Consider the following 23,958-nt stretch of genomic DNA (forward strand, 5'->3'; position numbering starts at 1 on the left):
TAAGTCTTCTTCTTCTGCACACAAACTACTTTAAATGAATTCATTTGAATTGTATCCTCTGATAATGTTGGTCAAACATGTTTTAAAATAAAGCACTATAGTGCTTCAGACGTTCTGACCCAATTATTACAGTAGTTTTGTGAGACAGCATTTCTCTGAGCTGATAAACCTGTTCTGGCTTTACCTTTAACCACGAAGGAACCAAACACTTATGCTAGAAACTTGTTAACTTAATTGGCAATACTTGAATGTATAATGTGATTACAGGAAATTATACACAATGATCACTGATGCTTTTTTATTTTATTTTATTTATTTTTTTTTACCAGAATGAGTATGTTGCATTTTACATACAGAAATGATTGTATCCAGGTCTTACAACTTTTACTCTGGATAATTACAATATCATGCCTCACTGCAAACATGAATTAAGCAGCTGATATTAAAGGAATCAGAAAGCAAGAAATATGTTGTAACAATTATGTGGTAACAGTTTAAACCAAACACTGTTCGACTGTGACATGAAGTCATCCTCAAATGAGGCCTGAGTGAAACACTAAACCCTGGACAAATGTTCATTCTGGAAATGTGAAATCGAGTTGATTTCTGCCACTGTAACGTGTGTAACTGTTATATTCAGCTCATGTTCAAACATGTTGAACTGCAAGTTGTGAAGTGACCAGTAAAAAATATTATTTGTCTGTGAGCTGTTTTATTTAAATGTCAATGCTTCCTGCTCATGCATGTTGAAAACATTATTTTGTAAATCACTTTTTAATAACTGTCATGTATTTACCTGATTTACAAAAATGCTAAAGATAGGCTTTTTTAAAATTTGGCAAAATGTATGTAACTCAGGTCTGTGGGACGTCTGGATAATAAAACGCCATTGCAATCTGTTTCCATAAACATATTTTGGTAGCTGACAATCAGTCTGTAGTGATGTAAATTATTTTGCAAAAATGTTTGCACACATAATTTAAATGGAGTCCAACTTTAACTTTCTGTAGGCAGTAAATTATATTTAATGTTTTCCTATAATGTGAAATTTTACATACATGTGTATATATGATATATATATATATATACACACACACACTTTTATTTAGAGGCAAGCTTTACACATACAACATGAACATTATGTGAATGTTGAACATTAAGCATACATTCTATGAACATTTGATTGATTTTTGCAAATGTTTGCTTACATGTTTGTCTAATTTTCGCCTCCATGCAAACATTAGACAAACATCACAAACATTACATGAATGTTCACAAACTTGCTGAACAGTAAACAAACATTCTATGAACGTTTGTTTGATGTTTGCAAATGTTCGCTTCCAGGTGGATATGGGCATGTTTCTCCTACTATGGTGTTGGGCCTATATATCACATACCAGGTATCATGGATCAGTTTGGATATGTCAAAATACTTGAAGAGGTCATGTTGCCTTATATTGAAGAGGACATGCCCTTGAAATGGGTGTTTCAACAAGACAGTGAGCCCAAGCACACGAGTAAACCAGCAAAATCTTGGTTCCAAACCAACAAAATTAATGCCTCGCAGATGTGAAGAAATCATGAAAAACTGTGGTTATACAACTAAATACAAGTTTAGTGATTCACAGGATTGCTAAAAAAAGCAGTTTGAACATAATAGTTTTGAGTTTGTAGCTTCAACAGCAGATGCTACTATTATTGTGAACACCCCCTTTTCTACTTTTTTTTACTAATAGCCCAATTTCATAGCCTTAAGAGTGTGCATATCATGAATGCTTGGTCTTGTTGGATTTGTGAGAATCTACTGAATCTATTGGTACCTTGTTTCCCATGTAACAATAAGAAATATACTCAAAACCTGGATTAATCTTTTTAGTCACATAACACTACTATTATTCTGAACACTACTGTCTATCAGATCAACAAGACATAAATATGACACACATATGTGAAATACATGACAGAACACTGTGGAAATGAAGACGTATAAAAGTGTCTTCAAACATGATATTGGAAACATTCTGAGAAATGGCATCAAGCACACGTTCAGTCCACTTTGTGAGGGGTTGAACAATCTGGGGAGAGACTCGGCTCAGCTCTTGTCTCTCTGTTGGATTTCAACAGGAAATACAGGATTTCAGTGATTTTGACTATAAAAAATGATCAAAACTCTTTTGTGCAGCCACATGGAAACTGCATTTAAAACATCCTCATGTGAAGCTCCTTGAAGAAGATCTGTTGTGGTGAAGGGGGAGGGGTCATAGTCAGAGAAACAGTGGGGGCTGTTGTTGTTGTGAGCAGGTCACAAACATTAGGAAGCAAACATTAGACAAAGAGCCCAAGGGCTCTTAGTAATTTTCCAGTCAGGCTGGGATTTGAACCGAGGGTCATCTGGTCTCAAGCACAGCATGATAAAAGCAATGGGACAGAGAATCTAAGGGTCGGTTTTTACATAAAATTCAGGGACGGGTTGTATCAAGGAAACAGAGGAGATGAAGTCACATGACTATGTATAGATCACACAGGTTTAAATCAAACTCTCAACATCACTGGAAAACATGAAACTGAGATGCAGCAGAAGGGAGACTGTTGAGCACGTGTTACTGGAGTGACAAGAACATAACAGACAAAGAAGAATTCTATTAGATAATGTCAGAACACCAGGACAGACCAGTTTAACACTTCAGGGGTTACATTCTTTTTCTACGCCGAAACCACCAGCTTGGAGGCAAGTATTGGCATATTTAAAGGGAACAGGGTTATTCAACAGAATACAGAACCGTGTAATTTCCTCCACCTTTTTTCTCTCCCTCCTTTATCTCCACATTTCCTCATTAATATAACATACATCAGACTTCATTAATGCTCCACACCCCAACAGTTGGTGGCGGTAATGCACCATGTCGGTTTGCGAACTGCCAAAAAACTCGATAGAAGAAGAACTTTCCTTTTGGCGCACAAGGCTAAAGCTAGTTAGCTGGAGACGCTGGAAACTCTTGTGTGAACAGATCAAACTTCACTCTGTGATCCTCGAATATGTTTTTTGAAGAGCTCCAGAAGCACAAAGGTCGACAGTAAACCGGAAGAAGAAAAGGCGAAGTTAGCGTGAAAAGGTGGAAGAGCTGAGAAGGTTGTTGAAACAGCAGCTAACTGCTGCTAATGAAGCCGAGATATTGAGAGACAGCAGGTGCATTTTGTGGCAGCGGCATCTTGTCTCAGCACTTCCTGTGGCATCTGCATATGTCGCAGCAGCTGCTGCTGTTTCGTTGGCATCTTTATGTGCCGGTGCACATGCTGGTGTTTTATTTACCTGCCGAGGTACATGTCGGTGTTTTCATTTGATTTATTTATTCCAGACGTGTACATGTAAAAGCGTAAGCAGACCAGAGATGAAAAAAATAAAAATACATAATGCATTATTTATTCCAGACGTGTACCACAAATGAAAAAATAAAAATACATGCTTTCAAAATCATTTGTTCATAACAAGTGAATGATGAGCAGGGGCCTACTACGAAGCGGGGTTAACTTACTCAGATGTAACCCAGGGTCAACCTCCTAAACTGGGGTTGACAAAACCTGGTTTCCTCAAGTGGTGTTAATCGGTACGCTGAATAAGATGTTGATTTGTTGAACCTGTGTTAACCTAAGTGGAGTTTGTGCACGTTCACATAAAAGGGGCAGGTTGCAGCGCACGTCACCATTTTTCAATGATGGCGCGGTCACCTTACTTTACCGGAGAAGAACGTTTGTGTTCCCCTTCATCGTAGTCATGCTTCTGCTGGTCTTGTTTCTTGTCTGGTTATTTTCCTTTAGTTATTTGTTGCACTCTGTTTGCTATTTATTTTGTGTTACTTTATTGTGCTTTAGTCACAGGGTTTTGTTACTATTTATTTTCAGTGCTTCTTTTCTGTATGTTCAATTTGTTATTTATTGCACCTTCTGTTTATCAGTTATCTTGCTCCTGGTTATGTTCCTTTAGTTATTTGATGCACTCTGTTTGCCATTCAGTTTGTGTTACCTTATTATACTTTAGTCACAGGGTTTGTTGTTATTTACCTGCCGTGCTGCTTATTTGATTATGTTCCCTTCGTTAGTTATGGCATTTTCTGTTTATCTGTTATCTCTGTTTTTCAGTAGTTTATTTTGGCTGCTCTCAATTGTGATGTCTGTTACGCTTTTCTGTCTGGTTTTGTTCTCATGTTCATGCTCTATTCTTGTCCTCTGTTTGATTTCTGTTCTGTTTGCCCTCACGCCCGTCCGTCTTGGTTCATTTCACTTCACTGTACCTGCCTCACGTCTTTCGCTCACACTCTTGCCACTAGCTCATGTGTCTTTGTCTTTTACATCACTCCACTCAGTTTCCCTTCCTTCACTATCTTGCACAGTGTTTACTCTTTAGCCAGAAGCCACACCCCTTCTAGATTGTTCCTCACGTGCACCTTGTTTACACCACCTGTCCCTGGCTTCTCACTAATTAGCCCACAAGTATTTAAGCCTCCACAGTCTCACGGGGAGATTGTAGTCTTTGAACTCTTTCCAGCGCCATTCACAGTCTTGTTTTTGTCTTGTCTTGTTCTGAACATTGCTCTGTACCTCGACCACGCCTTTTGCTTCATCCCGGATGTCTGAGTTTGCTTGTGCCTCTGAACCCTGCTCGTTTGTGACTAGCCTCAGCCTAATCCTGTTCGTACCTCTGCCACGCTGACTGATAACCTGTGTATCGAAACTAAGCCTGGAATAAAGACCATGATTTGTCCCACACCAAAGCCTTGTCTGGGGGTTTGCATTGTGGGTCCAGCTGTCCCTGGTGACGGGCTCCTGCCCACCCTGACAATATGTGTAAAATAATGACCTTCTTTCATTAATTACGCCCAGATGCAACATGATTCAGAAGTGGGCATAGGCCTACTAATAAATGTTAGGTTAATTTAATGTTTCCTAAATAGGCTACCTTGACTGTATGATTGCTATTCCTAATCCTGTCAATGTCAGATGCAACAGCAGTGCAAAACGCACCTGGCAGCAGGTGAAGATGAAATATAAAAACATCCTTCAGAACGGTAGGTTTATATTCAGAGCTTGATAAGCCCCACTTCACCTAATTAATGGATATGCCTTAGACCTATTTTGATAATAGTAATTACCAGAGGTCAAATGTAATGAAGTATTTTTACTTTGTTACTGTACTTAAGTAGTTTTTCTGGAATTTGTACTTTACTTAAGTAAAAATAAAAATGCATACTTTTACTTCGTTACATTTTTGTGACAATTATCTGTACTTACATTTCTGGAACTGGCGTCGTTACTCGTTACATTTAGTCTGAAAATACTGCATTAAAAAGTTTTCCTGTTGTGCTGCATGGATATTTGCTACTGTCATTGCTACTGTACATTTCAACCAATCAGGTAAGTATCTGATGGGTCAGAACCCATCAGATACTTACCTGATTGGTTGAACCCGCCCACTCAAAGCATCCAAGGATGCAAAGCATTGCATGAATATTCAGAATTCAGAAGAACAACAATGAACTCGAAGACAGGTGACACAAGTCCGCGGCCATACCTAGAGAAAATATTTCAATTCCAACATTATAAAGACAACTCTGTTGTCTTTAGGTGTGTTCCATGCAGGCCGAAGATCAAGGAAGTGATGGCGTTTAAAAATTTGCCATTAAATTTGAAAAAGCATCTTGGGGTAAGGCTAACTGTATGCTTCGCTGTTATGTCAAATGCTATGTGCAGATTATGACTTGACAGGCTCAGCAGGTGCAGTCGAGTAGCCCAATATTTTAAAATAGCATTAAGATTTGATTTTGCAAAGGTAGAATCTGTTCTTTTGTACTTGAATCTTGTACTTTTGTACTCAAAAGTAAATTTAAAAGTTAGTACTTAGTACTTTTATTTAAGTACATTTTTGGTGTACTACTTCAACTTTTACTTGAGTAAATATTTTGCAGGGTACTTCTACTTTTACTTAAGTACAAAACTTCAGTACTTCTTCCACCTCTGGTAATTACCCGCGATTGCATAAAACCCTTCTTTAATTTGCATTGCGGATAAATATCCAGGGAAAACGACAAATGCATCCAACAGTTTAGATAGAGCAAGTACTACCTTGTGAATCATACGACATACAGTATTCTTGCTCAGATGTTCAGCATCACCGATGGAATACATAAAGTGTCCACTGGCAAAATAGGCACAAGGCACATTATCTGCTCGATCGTCGGGGCATTGCTACACTGTAAAAAATGACTTGTTTTTACAGGAAAAACGCTGGCAGCTGTGGTTAACAGGGAATTCCTGTAAAACATACAGCAGCACAGTAGATAACATTACAGAGATAATATGTATATGGATTTACAGTGAATGAACCACAGCTGACTCACATTAAACTGTTAAATCTACAAACAAGAGCTCTTTTTTTGTACATTTAACTTCTGTATTTTTTACAGGAATTCCCTGGTGACCTGTAAAAACGGCGGTCTTTAAAAGCCCTCTGCCCTGCGAGGAGAGCCCCTCACAATTTGTGCCCCAATATCAAACGGATCATCCATGTAGGCCGGCATTGTCTTCGGAGTGATTGAAGGTGGATGGACGGTACTTATAAGGGGTGTGGTTAAGCGAAAGCCTCAAGCTAACCTAGAACATAACCTGCTCGGAGCAGGTTTGGCGCACAGCGTAAGTTGCCATGGCAGCATACCTCAATCGAAACCTATCCACCTTTCGTAGTACGGATTAACCGGGAAATTACTCCACACGTCATCAACTTACTCCCGAAGTTACCCTGATAAGGCAGTAACCCCGCTTCATAGTACAGTGGTCCCTGATGTCTGTGTTTTCAGTTGATTGATTTATTTCAGATGTGTACATGTAAAAGCATAAGCAGACCAAAGATGAAAAATAAAAATTCAAGTATTTAAAAATGCTGCCATCTGTTGCAGCAGCTGCTGCTGTTTTTGTATTTCTCGCAGCAGTTCTGGTGGCATCTTTACGTGCCAGGGCACATGCTGGTGTGTTATTTACCTGCGGTGGCATCTTTACGTGCCTGGGCACATGCTGGTGTGTTATTTACCTGCGGTGGCATCTTTACGTGCCAGGGCACATGCTGGTGTGTTATTTACCTGCGGTGGCATCTTTACGTGCCAGGGCACATGCTGGTGTGTTATTTACCTGCGGTGGCATCTTTACGTGCCAGGGCACATGCTGGTGTGTTATTTACCTGCGGTGGCATCTTTACGTGCCAGGGCACATGCTGGTGTGTTATTTACCTGCGGTGGCATCTTTACGTGCCAGGGCACATGCTGGTGTGTTATTTACCTGCGGTGGCATCTTTACGTGCCAGGGCACATGCTGGTGTGTTATTTACCTGCGGTGGCATCTTTACGTGCCAGGGCACATGCTGGTGTGTTATTTACCTGCGGTGGCATCTTTACGTGCCAGGGCACATGCTGGTGTGTTATTTACCTGCGGTGGCATCTTTACGTGCCTGGGCACATGCTGGTGTGTTATTTACCTGCGGTGGCATCTTTACGTGCCAGGGCACATGCTGGTGTGTTATTTACCTGCGGTGGCATCTTTACGTGCCAGGGCACATGCTGGTGTGTTATTTACCTGCGGTGGCATCTTTACGTGCCAGGGCACATGCTGGTGTGTTATTTACCTGCGGTGGCATCTTTACGTGCCAGGGCACATGCTGGTGTGTTATTTACCTGCGGTGGCATCTTTACGTGCCAGGGCACATGCTGGTGTGTTATTTACCTGCGGTGGCATCTTTACGTGCCAGGGCACATGCTGGTGTGTTATTTACCTGCGGTGGCATCTTTACGTGCCAGGGCACATGCTGGTGTGTTATTTACCTGCGGTGGCATCTTTACGTGCCAGGGCACATGCTGGTGTTGTGTTTAGCTGCCGAGGCATGTCTGTGTTTTCAGTTCATTTATTTATTTCAGATGTGTACATTTAAAAGCATAAGCAGACCAGAGATAAAAATAAAAATACAAGTATTAAAAAATGCTTTCAAAATTGTTCGTTCATAACAAGTGAATACGGGACTCCAGGGTGCGAGCATTGACAAGAATAAGTAAAATTCAGATCCAACCAGTGAAACACACTGTAAAAAAAGTCTGAAATTAACAGGGAAATCCTATGAAATGCCAACATAAAACCTGTAAAAAGAAAACAATGGAGTCATATTTAAATGACAGCAAAAATGTGTAAAATGCGTAATGAAAGTGAACTGTGAATTTAACAGTAGAAATATATTTACATTTTAATTGTTAACATGCAAAAATAAACGGTTTTATTTTGCATTATAACAATTATTAATTAATAACAGATAGCTAAATACTGTGTTTTTTAGTAGCAGGCAGATGCTGGTGTTTTCAGTATTTCTCGCAGCATCTTTATGTGTCACCGCAGATGCCAGTATTTTCAGTTAATTTATTTATTTACAGCAGCTTGTTGACAGATGCCTTTTGTCAGCATTTATCCATATAATAAAAGGCCTCTGTGTGTTTGTGTATCTGGAGCATCAATTTAATCCACAAGGAGTTGACTTTTGTGGAAACTAAAAAGATAAATATTGCTTTTCTATTAAAGTAAATGTTCCTTTTTTATTAAATGTTTGACCAAATGTTTAAAGTTCTGTTTGTTTGACCGACTGTAACCCTTCTGTTACTTAAATGCTAACTTGCTTGGTGTGAAAGATACTGATCAAACAGCCTTTTGTGACACATCTGATGAAACCATTAGGCTGCCTCGTCACACAAATGGCTCTGTGTCACCCTGCTAAAACCCTGATCAGTCACAATGCGAGAAGAAGCACTGTAGACAGTCTCACAGTGGGACATGGCTTTGGCACCCCCAAGAACTCCTGATCCACGTAGACAGTCTCACAGTGGGATGTGGCTCCGAGACCCTCAAGGACTTGCAAATGAAAAGGACCGAAGTACTTCGTATTAAAAAGCCTGTTGTTGTTGTGTGGGCTGCTGAAGAGGAGGTACTGCTGGCCCACCACCACCAGAGGGCACCCTGCCTGGAGTGCGGGCTCCAGGCACCAGAGGGCGCTGCCGCCGCTCAGGAGCAGCCGGGGTGACAGCTGACACTCATCACCTGTGACAGCTGTCACCACTCATCTGATCTGCATCGGTATATCAGCAAGACGTCATCTCCACCTCTTTGCCGAGATATCGTTCTACCTGGAAGGTAATATTCTCAGCTGACTGCTTGACAGTAACCTTTTGTGATTTTGTGAGTGATAACAGACCTTTTTCCAACGAGAGGTGGAGGTAGCTTTCCTGCCGTGTGGATTACTGGGTGCAAACGCGCCCACCTTTAATTGTGTTTTTGTTCCTCACCAGCAGTACCAGGTCCGACACGCGGAGGCAGTGGCCACCTGGGAGTTCGGGACTTGGCGGCTCCAGTATTCCCGGGGTCTGGTGGCGGAGGAAATCGTGTGGTTCCGGTTCTGCTTTGGACAGGCGTCTCCTATCTTCGAGCCTGCCCACACGACACCTTGTAATTTGACCTTTGGTCAATTGTGGAATCTGTTGTGTTTGTTGTGCACGTTCGCAACAGTAAAGTGTTGTTATTTGACCTACTCCATTGTCCGTTCATTTGCGCCCCCTGTTGTGGGTCCGTGTACTTACACTTTCCCAACAGTTATTTGACAAACGCTCAATGTCTTGACTCTTTTCTTTCACAGACAAGCCTGAAAATCCTTCGGCCTCAACACTTTCATACTTTGGCATGCTTATGTTTTGTTTGTTTGTTTGTTTGTTTTTTTCATGAGGATTCAAGTAGTGAAAACAGCAAGGTGATCGGACCGATATTTTTTGAGAAATAGGTTATTTTTGTTTTGAATACATGCCTGTTTATGTTGCACTTCCACAGTAAGAGTCTGTATTTCAAAATAAAAGTATGTGAGGTTGCTGCAGACCTGACAGAATTCATCAGTCTGTCCATCATGGAACATCCCAGACAGCAGATTAAAATCTGAATATTTTCTGTTTGCATGTGACCCCAAACCCAGAATTAACATGTTCACACTCCAGACAAAAACAGCAGAATTGGATCCCAACAGTGTGTCACACAGCAAAAAAAAGAAAAAAAAAGAAAATGGTGTTTACATGCCACAAGAAGTGCTGAGACAAGATGCCGCTGCCGCAAAATGCACCTGCCCTTGCTGAAGATATTTGAGTTGGTAGAAACGAACAGATCGCAGAGCAGCAAGAAGAAACGAGTGGATTTAAAGAAGAGAAGAAACTAGTCAACGTGCTGGATGCTGTTTTCAAGCCTGAAGTTCGCTGATCCACAGCAGGTTTGTCCACTAAACTTTATGTTCTGTATTCAGGTCTCCGTCTAAATAATGGAAACGTGGCGCTGCACCAGGTTGTTACTTTCTCAGCGCCAGTTTAGGGTGTTCACTCTGTTTTCTCAGATAATTTTGCTTAAATTGTTTGAAATTCGTAATTTTTTTCAGCCATGCATAGTGTGCTTGTTGCCATTTCTCTGTATGTTTCCAATATCATGTTTGAAGACACTTTTATATGTCTTAACTACACAGTGTTCTGTAATGTATTTCACGTATGTGTGTCATGTTTAAAGTTTGTGAATTAAAGTTGCTCCAATTTCAGTAAAAAATGATGCAAATTATTGGTTGAAATAAAATGGTTGGTTGATTGGTTGATATCTAAATTCAGGTATTGGGATCAGAAGTGAAAAATTTTGGATTGTTGCATCCATACTTCCATGTATGACATTCAGTGTCACTGAACGCTGCTTTTTTTTTCGTCCGTATTTCATCAAGGTAGGTCATTGAAAATTATCTGAAGACGTTTTCTAGGGCAAAAACATCCACAGATTCCAGATCTGCCATCACATTTGCACCAGCTATTATGCTTCAGGTGCTATAGGCCCCATTTTGATGTGGGAAAATGGTGCTTGGGTGGGACCTCCCAAAAAAAAGCATAAAAAAAATTATAGTTTTGTGAAAGCATTCTTAATTATAGCAAACAAATGTCAGCATGTTTTTATTACACTTTCTTACCAGTCTTTCCTTGAATTTCATGCATTCTCATAATTTATTATAATACATCCTATTTGGGCACCCCAGATCTTCTTCTTTGTCTTTCGGCTGTTCCCGTTAGGGGTCGCCACAGCAGATCAATCGTTTCCATCTCACCCTGTCCTCTGTATCTTCCTCTGTCACACCAACCACCTGCATGTCCTCTCTCAGCACATCCATGAACCTCCTCTTTGGTCTCCCTCTTCTCCTCCTGCCTGGTGGCTCCATCCTCAGCATCCTTCTCCCTATATACCCTGGGTCCCTCCTCTGCACATGTCCAAACCATCTCAATCTCGCCTCTCTGACTTTGTCTCCAAACCGTCCCACCTGAGCTGTCCCTCTGATATGTTCATTCCTAATCTTGTCCATTCGTGTCACTCCCAAAGAGAATCTCAACATCTTCAGCTCTGCCACCTCCAGCTCCGCCTCCTGTCTTTTTGTTAGTGCCACCGTCTCTAAACCGTACAACATAGCTGGTCTCACTACTGTTTTGTAAACTTTCCCCTTCACTCTTGCTGATATTCTTCGGTCACAAATCACTCCTGCCACCTTTCTCCATCCACTCCACCCTGCCTGCACTCTCTTCTTCACCTCTCTACCACACTCTCCATTACTTTGAACAGTTGACCCCAAATATTTAAACTCATCTACTTTCACCACTTCTACTCCTTGTAACTGCACTATTCCACTGGGCTCCCTCTCGTTCACACACATGTACTCAGTCTTGCTTCTACTGACTTTCATTCCCCTTCTCTCCAAAGCATATCTCCACCTCTCCAGACTAGACTCAACTTGCTCTCTACTCTCACTACAGATCACAATGTCATCTGCAAACATCATAGTCCATGGGGACTCCTGTCTGATCTCATCCCTCAACCTGTCCATCACCACTGCAAACAAGAAAGGACTCAGAGCTGATCCTTGGTGTAATCCCACCTCCACCTTGAATGAGTCTGTCATTCCGACTTCGCATCTCACTGCTGTCACACTATTCTTATACATGCTCTGCACTACCCTAACATACTTCTCTGCCATTCCAGACTTCCTCATACAATACCACAACTCTTCTCTTGGCACCCTGTCATAAGCTTTTTCTAAGTCCACAAACACACAGTGTAACTCTTTCTGTACTTCTCCAACAGTATTCTCAGAGCAAACATTGCATCTGTAGTGCTCTTTCTCGGCATGAAACCATATTGCTGCTCACAAATAAAAAACCTAGTGAATACAAATATGAAACAGTAATAAAGGAAGCCCTAAAAGAGACAATAGGACAGAGAACAATAAGCATAAACCAACAGAAAAGAAGAAAAGACCCAGAAACAAAAGGCCTGTGGCCGGCAAAGAGGAAAAAAAGGAAGCTCTAGAGAGCTACTACGAGGCACAAAGGAAACTAAGAAAGGCAATGGATGAAAAATATAAAAAAGTTCAAGAGAACCTGAACAAAATTATTACCAGCAGAGACCCAAGAAATGAGATATGGAAAATGAGGAAAAAGTTAGCCAAGAAGGGACAGGCAGAATACAACTACATCACAGAGGACAATAGAGAAATCACTGATGAGGAAGAAATCAAATCCCACATAGCAAACTACTACGAGGACCTATACCGAGCAAGAGAAGGGAAACCGGAGTATGAGGCATGGACCAATAGAATATCGGCAGAGGTTGAGAGAGTTACAAACCAACTAAGACCACAAAACATACCAAAAATAGACCTCGAAGAGATGCTGCGGGTAAAGAGGAAACTAAAACGGAAAAAGGCAACGGGACCAGACAACATACCAAATGAAATATTCATAAATGCAACAAATGGCACTATAAAAATATATTGTACAATGTTTAATCAAATGGCACATACAAACAAAATCCCTGATGAATGGAGGAACGGCCACATTGTAAGTATATACAAAGGTAAAGGAAAAAAAAGGCAAATGTGCCAATGAAAGGGGAATTACCCTCAGCAGCAACATAGGGAAATTTTATGAAAGAATCCTACATCATAGAATAAAACCCCTGATACAAATTAGTGAACTACAGGGAAGTGGTAAGGAAAACATAGGAACTGCAGACCATATTTTACTATTAAACCACCTGATTGACAACAAAAAACCAAGATACATAATGTTCCTGGATGTGACCAAAGCATATGATAAAGCCTGGGTAGATGCTCTGATGTACACGCTCTACAAAAGTGGACTAAGAGATAAAATATCGCTAAAAATAAAGGTGCTCAATGAAAATATGAAAGCCTCAATAATGACCAGATATGGACTTACAAGACAAATACAGATCAAAGACAGCATTAGACAAGGAGGAGTCATGTCAGTCATAATGTACGCACTACTAATAGACGAAATAGGCAAAGAGATCCTGAATAGCAACCTTGGAATAGAGACAGGTACAGGGAAAAAAAATAGGATGCCTACTATGGATGGATGACATAGCCCTCATAGCAGAGACGGCCAAGGAAATGCAAATAATGCTAAATATAACAAATGATCTGGCAAATAGGTACCACATAGAATTTGGGGAAGAAAAAAGTAGAGTTATGATGATAGGGAAACCAAAAGATGATACAAATTTCTACGTAGGACCCAAAAAACTGGAAAAATGTGTAAATTACAAATACCTAGGGAAAATAATCAACAATAAAAACAACCAAGCCGACCAAATAGAAGAAGCAAAAAAGAAAGCAGAAGGAGCCTTACAAACCATCCTACAAATAGCAGGAAGCCCGGACCTAAGAGGAATAGAGATGAGAGTTATCTGGCAACTAGTGGAATCATGCATAATGCCAATAATTGTGTATGCAGGAGAGTCAGTGGTAACAACAAAAAAGGAGGGGAAAATGAGGAACCAAATCGGCTCCTAATGCTACCAACAACAACACCGAGAGAAATCATGTATGCGGAAACAGGGCTCTGGGATATAGACCATATAATACAAAAAAACAAGGTCAACTTCCAAAAAAGGATAAATACAGTAGGATCAGACCTAATGAAAAGAATAATCAACAACAATAGTAAACCATGGAAAAGGGAAGTCAACAGGATTAAGGAAAAACTGCAGATAACAGATCAAACAAGCAAAGGAGATATAAAAAGGAAAATAGGCTAACAGCTAAAGAAGAATATCAAAGAACAAGGAGAGATCAAATCAATGGTAAAACATTACATTGAAAACGTAAAAACGTTGGAAGTAGGAAAAAGGAAACCCTACCTGGACAAACTAAACAGGATGGAAGCACATAGCATCATGATGGCAAGAACAAGAATGCTGGCAGTAAAATGCAACTATAGGAATAAATATGCCAATGTATCCTGTAGGTTCTGCAATGCTGAGGAGGAAACCCAAAAACATATACTAGAGGAATGCCAGCAAGTCAATAGGCAAGAATGCCCGAAAGTAACAACGGAGGATATCTTTGAAGAAGCTACAACCAAATTAAGAGAAACTGCAAAAGCTCTTACACGGATCGAGGAAAAGCTAAAACACTAATGTGCTGCTCCCCCCTCGGAACGATAGGGGAGCCCCCAGCAGACCTGGGAAGGCACACACGAGAAGAAGAAGATCTTCACCTGTTGTCTAAGCCTAGCTTCTACGACTCTTTCCCATAACTTCATGCTGTGGCTGATCAGCTTTATGTCTCTGTAATTACTGCAGCTCTGCACATCACCCTTGTTCTTGAAAATAGGGACCAGCACACTTCGTCTCCACTCCTCAGGCATTCTCTCACTTTCCAAGATTTTATTAAACAATCTGGTTAGAAACTCTACTGCCATCTCTCCTAGACATTTCCATGCCTCCACTGGAATGTCATCTGGACCAACTGCTTTTCCACTCTTCATCCTCTTCATAGCAGCCCTCACTTCTTCCTTGCTAATCTCTTGTACTTCCTGATTTACTCTCGCCACATCATCCAGCCTTTTCTCTCGCTCATTTTCTTTATTCATCAGCTCTTCAAAATATTCCCACCACCTTCTCAGCACACACTCCTCACATGTCAGCACATTACCATGTGCATCTTTTACCACCCTAACCTGCTGCACATCCTTTCCAGCTCTGTCCCTTTCTCTGGCCAATTGGTACAAGTCCTTTTCTCCTTCCTTACTATTCAACTTCTTGTACAGCTTGCAATATGTCTTTTCCTTTGCTTCTGCCACTTCTCTTTTCGCCTTACACCGCATCTCCTTGTACTCCTTTCTACTTTCTTCATCTCTCCGTCTACTTTCTTCATCTCCCCCCGACTATGCCAAAACTTTTTCATCAACCTCTTTCTCCTTATGCTTTCCTGGACCTCTTCATTCCACCAAGTGCAATTTTAAGTGGATAGCAGAGTTATCTGATGTGTCCCTCTGACTTATTTCACAATCTTTTAACCTGTGTCTTTCAGAGTTATGCATAAATAAATAATCAGTCCTTGAATAAGCATTATGTCGATTTGAGTAAAATGTATACTGTCGAACCTGGTTGTGAAAATCTCTCCAGACATCTATCAAACCAAGGTCCTGAACTCTTCTTTTAAACCATTTTTCAATATTAGTGGTTTTCCTTTTTTTGTTAGTTGTGTCCATCTTTGGATTTAAAATCATGTTGAAGTCACCTGCACAAATAAGAACTCCTGTCTGGAGTGCAATTAGTTCAAATATTTTTTTTTAAAGAACACCTTATTACTAGCTGGAGGTGCATAAACATTCAGCAAAGTCACCTCTTTATCATTTAACTTACCCTTCACCATTATGAACCTGCCCTCTTTGTCTTTGGTTTCTGACAGAGGCTCAAAATGAATAGAATTTGGAATCAGGATAGCTACACCCCTTTTGCGTCCTGTTTTAAACGATGAGTAATAGGTGTGTCTAAAACCCATTTTCCTTATTTTCTCATGCTCTTGGCTTGTTAGGTGGGTCTCTTGCCAAAATATAATTTGTGCCTTCTCTCTCTTTACCATAGATATTATTTTACTCATTTTTATAGAACTAGTCAGACCATTTACATTAAGAGTGACAACCTTAATTTCCTTGTTATGCATGTGTGTACCAGAATTCAAAATCAAATCAAATCAGTTTTATTTATATAGCACCAAATCACAACAAACAGTTGCCCCAAGGCGCTTTATATTGTAAGGCAAAGCCATACAATAATTATGGAAAAACCCCAACGGTCAAAACGACCCCCTGTGAGCAAGCACTTGGCGACAGTGGGAAGGAAAAACTCCCTTTTAACAGGAAGAAACCTCCAGCAGAACCAGGCTCAGGGAGGGGAAGTCTTCTGCTGGGACTGGTTGGGGCTGAGGGAGAGAACCAGGAAAAAGACATGCTGTGGAAGAGAGCAGAGATCAGTCACTAATGATTAAATGCAGAGTGGTGCATACAGAGCAAAAAGAGAAAGAAACACTCAGTCAGTCATCATGGGAACCCCCCAGCAGTCTAAGTCTATAGCAGCATAACTAAGGGATGGTTCAGGGTCACCTGATCCAGCCCTAACTATAAGCTTAGCAAAAAGGAAAGTTTTAAGCCTAATCTTAAAAGTAGAGAGGGTGTCTGTCTCCCTGATCTGAATTGGGAGCTGGTTCCACAGGAGAGGAGCCTGAAAGCTGAAGGCTCTGCCTCCCATTCTACTCTTACAAACCCTAGGAACTACAAGTAAGCCTGCAGTCTGAGAGCGAAGCACTCTATTGGGGTGATATGGTACTATGAGGTCCCTAAGATAAGATGGGACCTGATTATTCAAAACTTTATAAGTAAGAAGAAGAATTTTAAATTCTATTCTAGAATTAACAGGAAGCCAATGAAGAGAGGCCAATATGGGTGAAATATGCTCTCTCCTTCTAGTCCCCGTCGTACTCTAGCTGCAGCATTTTGAATTAACTGAAGGCTTTTCAGGGAACTTTTAGGACAACCTGATAATAATGAATTACAATAGTCCAGCCTAGAGGAAATAAATGCATGAATTAGTTTTTCAGCATCACTCTGAGACAAGACCTTTCTAATTTTAGAGATATTGCGCAAATGCAAAAAGCAGTCCTACATATTGTTTAATATGCGCATTGAATGACATATCCTGATCAAAAATGACTCCAAGATTTCTCAGAGTATTACTAGAGGTCAGGGTAATGCCATCCAGAGTAAGGATCTGGTTAGACACCATCTTTCTAAGATTTGTGGGGCCAAGTACAATAACTTCAGTTTTATCTGAGTTTAAAAGCAGGAAATTAGAGGTCATCCATGTCTTTATGTCTGTAAGACAATCCTGCAGTTTAGCTAATTGGTGTGTGTCCTCTGGCTTCATGGATAGATAAAGCTGGGTATCATCTGCGTAACAATGAAAATTTAAGCAATGCTGTCTAATAATACTGCCTAAGGGAAGCATGTATAAAGTGAATAAAATTGGTCCTAGCACAGAACCTTGTGGAACTCCATAATTAACCTTAGTCTGTGAAGAAGATTCCCTATTTACATGAACAAATTGTAATCAATTAGATAAATATGATTCAAACCACCGCAGCGCAGTGCCTTTAATACCTATGGCATGCTCTAATCTCTGTAATAAAATTTTATGGTCAACAGTATCAAAAGCAGCACTGAGGTCTAACAGAACAAGCACAGAGATGAGTCCACTGTCTGAGGCCATAAGAAGATCATTTGTAACCTTCACTAATGCTGCTTCTGTACTATGATGAATTCTAAACCCTGACTGAAACTCTTCAAATAGACCATTCCTCTGCAGATGATCAGTTAGCTGTTTTACAACTACCCTTTCAAGAATTTTTGAGAGAAAAGGAAGGTTGGAGATTGGCCTATAATTAGCTAAGATAGCTGGGTCAAGTGATGGCTTTTTAAGTAATGGCTCAATAGAGCTCTGACTCTTTGTCAGCCTGGCTACAGTGCTGAAAAGAAACCTGGGGTTGTTCCTATTTTCTTCAATTAGTGATGAGTAGTAAGATGTCCTAGCTTTACGGAGGGCTTTTTTTATAGAGCAACAGACTATTTTTCCAGGCAAAGTGAAGATCTTCTAAATTAGTGAGATGCCATTTCCTCTCCAACCTACGGGTTATCTGCTTTAAGCTGCGAGTTTGTGAGTTATACCACGGAGTCAGGCACTTCTGATTTAAAGCTCTCTTTTTCAGAGGAGCTACAGCATCCAAAGTTGTCTTCAATGAGGATGCAAAACTATTGACAAGATACTCTACCTCACTCACAGAGGTTAGGTAGCTACTCTGCACTGTGTTGGTATATGGCATTAGAGAACATAAAGAAGGAATCATATCCTTAAACCTAGTTACAGCGCTTTCTAGTGTAATGAAACTTATTCCCCACTGCTGGGTAGTCCATCAGAGTAAATGTAAATGTTATTAAGAAATAAGTCAGACAAAAGGTCTGAAAATTCACAGAGAAACTCACAGTAACAACCAGGTGGACGATAGATAACAACAAATAAAACTGGTTTTTGGGACTTCCAATTTGGATGGACAAGACACAGAGTCAAGCTTTCAAATGAATTAAAGCTCTGTCTGGGTTTTTGATTAATTAATAAGCTGGAGTGGAAGATTGCTGCTAATCCTCCGCCTCGGCCCATGCTACGAGTGTTCTGGCAGTTAGTGTGACTCGGGGGTGTTGACTCATTTAAACTAACATATTCATCCTGCTGTAACCAGGTTTCTGTAAGGCAGAATAAATCAATATGTTGATCAATTATTATATCATTTACTAACAGGGACTTAGAAGAGAGAGATCTAATGTTTAATAGACCACATTTAACTGTTTTAGTCTGTGGTGCAGTTGAAGGTGCTATATTATTTTTTCTTTTTGAATTTTTATGCTTAAATATATTTTTGCTGGTTATTGGTGGTCTGGGAGCAGGCACTGTCTTTACGGGGATGGGGTAATGAGGGGATGGCAGGGGGAGAGAAGCTGCAGAGAGGTGTGTAAGACTACAACTCTGCTTCCTGGTCCCAACCCTGGATAGTCACGGTTTGGAGGATTTAATAAAATTGGCCAGATTTCTAGAAATGAGAGCTGCTCCATCTAAAGTGGGATGGATGCCGTCTCTCCTAACAAGACCAGGTTTTCACCAGAAGCTTTGCCAGTTATCTATGAAGCCCACCTCATTTTTTGGACACCACTCAGACAGCCAGCAAGGAGAACTTGCGGCTAAACATGTCACTCCCGGTCCAATTGGGGAGGGGCCCAGAGAAAACTACAGAGTCCGACATTGTTTTTGCAAAGTTACACACCGATTCAATGTTAATTTTAGTGACCTCCGATTGGCGTAACCGGGTGTCATTACTGCCGACGTGAATTACAATCTTACCAAATTTACGCTTAGCCTTAGCCAGCAGTTTCAAATTTCCTTCAATGTCGCCTGCTGTGGCCCCCGGAAGACAATTGACTATGGTTGCTGGTGTCGCTAACTTCACATTTCTCAAAACAGAGTCGTCAATAACCAGAGTTTGTTCCTCGGCGGGTGTGTCGCTGAGTGGGGAAAAACGGTTAGAGATGTGAACGGGTTGGCGGTGTACACGGGGCTTCTGTTTAGGACTACGCTTCCTCCTCACAGTCACCCAGTCGGCCTGCTTTCCCGGCTGCTCGGGATCTGCTGGAGGGGAACTAACGGCGGCTACCTTGGTCCGCACCGACTACAGGGGCCTGGCTAGCTGTAGGATTTTCCAAGGTGCGGAGCCGAGTCTCCAATTCGCCAGGCCTGGCCTCCAAAGCTACGAATAAGCTACACTTATTACAAGTACCATTACTGCTAAAGGAGGCCGAGGAATAACTAAACATTTCACACCCAGAGCAGAAAATTTAGAGGTGATTCAGTAGAGGGAGTGCTTTAGTTAAGGCACGTGAAGATTACACTGTGAAACAAATCGTTATCTAGTTAACTAGATCAATCTAACTGCGCAGATTAAACAGCTAACAGATACAGCAAAACACCGCTGTGCTCCGGAACAGGAAGTGATACAATACCGCAGTGAGAGCCAACCACCCGATTCTCCCCACCCCATTCTCTCAAACGTATGCTCACAAACCCAAACAATGAACAGTTTCTATGAACAATGAGCACAGAACGGCTGCAACAATGAAGAAATACAGTGAATAATAAAAACTGGGCTTCCATCAAAGAGGCTGTCCGTAGACCTCTTGTGTAGGGGGATGTTTTGACCACTAGGTGGCAGGGCCCCCTCAAGTCATTTATGTGGGTGGCTGTCATTCAGACTCTGTAGACTGACTACCTCGTTCTTAAATAAGAATAGTCAGGATTAAATCAATTAATCTCCTCTGTATGTTAATCGTGATCAATGTAAACAGTTTAAAAATGGGAGAGGGGAAAAAAAAAGGAAAAAAAATCTGCTCACTGTCCTGTTTCAGGTTACCAAATAGGAAAAAAGAATAACTTAACACCTCGCTGTCTGCGCCGATCTGTCGGTTAAATCCGCGGAGGTTGTCTCAGACCCTTTGCTGGTATTCACCTCCGGTTCCGCGCCGGCCGCTCTTCACCTTCTTCCAGCGGGGACCCGGTCGTGGTGCTTCTCACTGTCCGCCCTCAGGTCTTGGTGGTAACGGGAGGCCCCTTGCTCATAGATCCCGGGCGGCTTGGTTCGCACTGTCATTTGCCCCCGATTCCAGGAAGACTCGCATTTTAGTCATCGGTGTGTGGAATCAGATTCCCTCTTCTTTCACAACTTTCTTGATCGGTGTGTATTCCTTCCTTTTTTCCATCACACCTGTTGCGTTGTCATGGTCGAAATACACCCTTTTCCCATCCAGGATTATTTTTTCCCCCACACTGCGCTGATGATCTTCTCCTTAGTGGTGTATTTCAGAAACCTGACGACCGTCGATCTTGGGGGGGCAGTGTCAGCGGGTTTAGGTCCGGCTGCTCTGTGTGCGCGTTCGATGCCGAGGTTCTCTCACCCAGTTCAGTTTTTATAAAGTTCTCCACAAAGCGGAGCATTCAGGTCCCCTCAGCTCCCTCCTTGATGCCGTAAATACGAATATTGTTGTGGCGTGAGTGTCCCTCAAGCTCCGTAATCTTTGCTTTCAGCTCCAGCTGGATTTTCTGCATCTGGGTTAAAACCTCCTGCACCTCCACTCCAAAAGTTTCCACTTCTCCGATGCGCTGCTCAGCTTCACCTAGCCTTTTTAAAGTGGTCTCTATTTTCCCCGCAGTTTCCCCCAGCTTCTGATTAATATCCGTTAACTGTTTGGAAATATTGTTTTGTAGTCCAGACATGGCTTTAACCATGGTTTCGTTAATGGTGTCGCGGATGGAGGCTAACATTACTGTTTCTGCTAGCATAGCCTCGTCGCCAGTGTTGCCACAGTTACTTTATTAAAGAAATCCAATTACTGATTACTCCTTGAAAAAGTAACTTAGTTACTTTACTGTTTACTCAATTGGAAAAGTAACTAAGTTAGATTACTAGTTACTTTTTTAGTTACTTTCCCCAGCTGCCGACAACAACCCTCTGCCACCTCAACATGACAATGATACTTGTTTTGCCAAAACTCACTTTATAGTCACCCTTTCTTGACTTCAATGAAAATAAATACTTTTTTTTATAAAAAGTAAAATAAAGACCTCTTTCTTGACCTCATATTTAACTGTTGACAGCACTGCAACAGTAAAACTCGCAATTTCTAACCTACATTGTTTATAAATGTAACATTTAAATTCTCTATAAACATTTTACTTGTTGAAATTATTATTATTTTAAGTAGTATTAGTAGTTGTAGTAAAAAAAGGCTTCAAAACTGGACCTTTAATCTAGGGGTGTTGTGGGGGGCACATCCCTGCCCCACACCCCCATTCCATCTGGATTCGCCCCTGCTTTGGCGTTTGAGCACAAAGAATGGATAACATTTATTTATGCAGAAAACATGACCAGATTTATAGGTAAGAAAGTTTTATTGCGTTTTCACATCATGTGGTCCTCAGAAAGAGAGTTTAGGTGCATTTGAGTGGAAAATAGTGTTAGTTGTTGACGCGTTGCGGAGGATCAGCTGTTTTTAGCGAGCAGATATGGAGCGGCTCAGCTCAGAATTCTAAATAAAGGAGAGAAATAAAGCATAAAATGACTTTGTAAAGCTCAGTGCAGGTGTGCTGTTGTCACCGCGCTTTAAGAGGTGAGGACGAGTCGTAGCTGTTGCAGAAAACCACGGATGAAAAGCTCACAGCTTGCTTAAAGTGGGCAGTTCAGTCGAACCCCGACCTCCTGCCCACGGACCAAGTTTAATGCTGCTGTCGACCCACAATGTTGTGTGTTGGGGGGTGTGGCTGGATATTTTGGTGTTCTTTTCTTTTCTTTGCTCTCCAGGTGGCATGAGAACTGATTTGTCTGTGGAGAAGGTGCTGGCTGAAGAATCCTTCACCCTCATCAACATCATGTGCAGCACCTGTGACGGGTGCTCACATGCAACCTTAAAGACTTTCAGCTGAAGCAGATAATTGGATGGCGTTCTGCATTTAAGTCATGTGTGATTCAAGCAGAACTGCCGGGAACTCGACCTTGTGATGTTCGTTTGTGAGACGCTGAGGACCGCGCCTGGGTTTGACACATCGAGCCCGTGAAGCAAGGAAGGGTGAGGGACACATGCTGTCAGCACACATCAAAGGTGATTAAGTGTTTGACTAATTGTTGATAGTAACTTGGTATTTTGTTACGCAGTATACTTGAATTTGTGATGAGGATTGTGCAGCTCGCTTCTCACTGCTGTGGCGTGCGGACGAGTGATCCTCCACCTGTTGTGAGAAGCTGCTCATTTGCATAAAGTTAAAAATACAGACCTGAATGTGTTGCTGATAGTGTGTGTCTTTTGAAGGATATTAGTTGTAACTGCTGACTTACCTCACCTCTTCTATGCTTCGCAGAGAGTCGGTTTGTCGTGTCCACCTGGGGGGTGTTTGGCGGTGGTAGTGGGTCCAGGAGCGCCAGGCTTCGATCCTTTTGGGCGCTGGAGAGCGTGCCAGCCTTCACTCCACCAGAAGGATGCTATTTTGGTTTTTACACTTTGTTGTGCACCAGCGGGTGAAATAAATCGTTTTTGTTATTGGAACAGCTTTCTGGTTATTTTTAGCGCTGGGTTCCATCTGACGCAGGTCTGCTCCTCAACCCGCGTCGACACATAACACACAGTGCAAAAATAATAGTAACGCACAGTGACTTGGAGAAGTAACTTTAATCTGATTACTGATTTGGAAAGATTAACTCGTTAGATTACTCGTTACAAAAAAAGTAGTTAGAGTAACACCGGCATCACTGCTCGTCGCTGCCACTTGTATCTTCGCCGTCGACCTCCTTTTTTTTTCTTCTTAATACCATTCCAAGACCCCTTTCTTCTCCCCCTGACATTATTGACCAAAAGACACTTTGGTTGTAAAACTCCTGGATTTAAGGGGGTTAATGGTAGATCAGTCAGGAGCTGAAACTTTATGCTTTATTGCGCCACCGGAAGTACCCCAAGTCTGTTCAGTGTTGTAGTTAAACAATGAGGATTCTGAGAATTCTGGGCAAGTCAGGAGGTAGCGCCCACAGAAGTTCAATTAGTCTTGTCAGGAAACAGGTGGAATATGTCGGAAAGTTGTGCATGCTGGCAAAGCCACAAACTGAGGAAGAAGGGAGACATTTCCTTCCATAAGTGGTTTTGGTTGTTGTTGTCACTTTGTCCGTGACATTTGGTTGATAAACAGGTGTAAGTTTCATGCCCGTTCCTGTGTCATCCGAGGACATGGAACATTAAATCTTCACTTATGTCTAGTTGATATTTTCACACAGAGATGTGCGCGCACACACACACACACACACACACACACACACCACTGACTTTATGAATGAAACTCGGTCAATAAAGGATAATTGTGTAAAAATATTATGTGTATTTTACT

At 41.4% G+C, this 23,958-nt stretch overlaps 1 protein-coding gene and 2 long non-coding RNA genes across 3 annotated transcripts in view; 2 read left to right on the forward strand and 1 right to left on the reverse strand.

Moving 5' to 3' along the window:
- Positions 1-23,958, reverse strand: part of LOC117531541 (bromodomain-containing protein DDB_G0280777-like) — a 483,227-nt gene that overhangs the window by 224,297 nt on the left and 234,972 nt on the right. The window lies entirely within an intron of this gene.
- Positions 1-23,958, forward strand: part of LOC117530243 — a 130,098-nt gene that overhangs the window by 40,747 nt on the left and 65,393 nt on the right. The gene's annotated exons all lie outside the window — the stretch shown is intronic.
- LOC117530248 overlaps positions 10,260-23,958 on the forward strand; it is a 33,423-nt gene continuing 19,724 nt past the window's right edge. The window contains exon 1 of the long non-coding RNA XR_004566256.1: positions 10,260-10,324. This is a non-coding gene — a long non-coding RNA (uncharacterized LOC117530248). The remainder of the gene's footprint in view (positions 10,325-23,958) is intronic.

This window comes from Thalassophryne amazonica, chromosome 18, assembly GCF_902500255.1.
Source record: "Thalassophryne amazonica chromosome 18, fThaAma1.1, whole genome shotgun sequence".
NCBI classification, from domain to species: Eukaryota; Metazoa; Chordata; class Actinopteri; order Batrachoidiformes; family Batrachoididae; genus Thalassophryne; species Thalassophryne amazonica.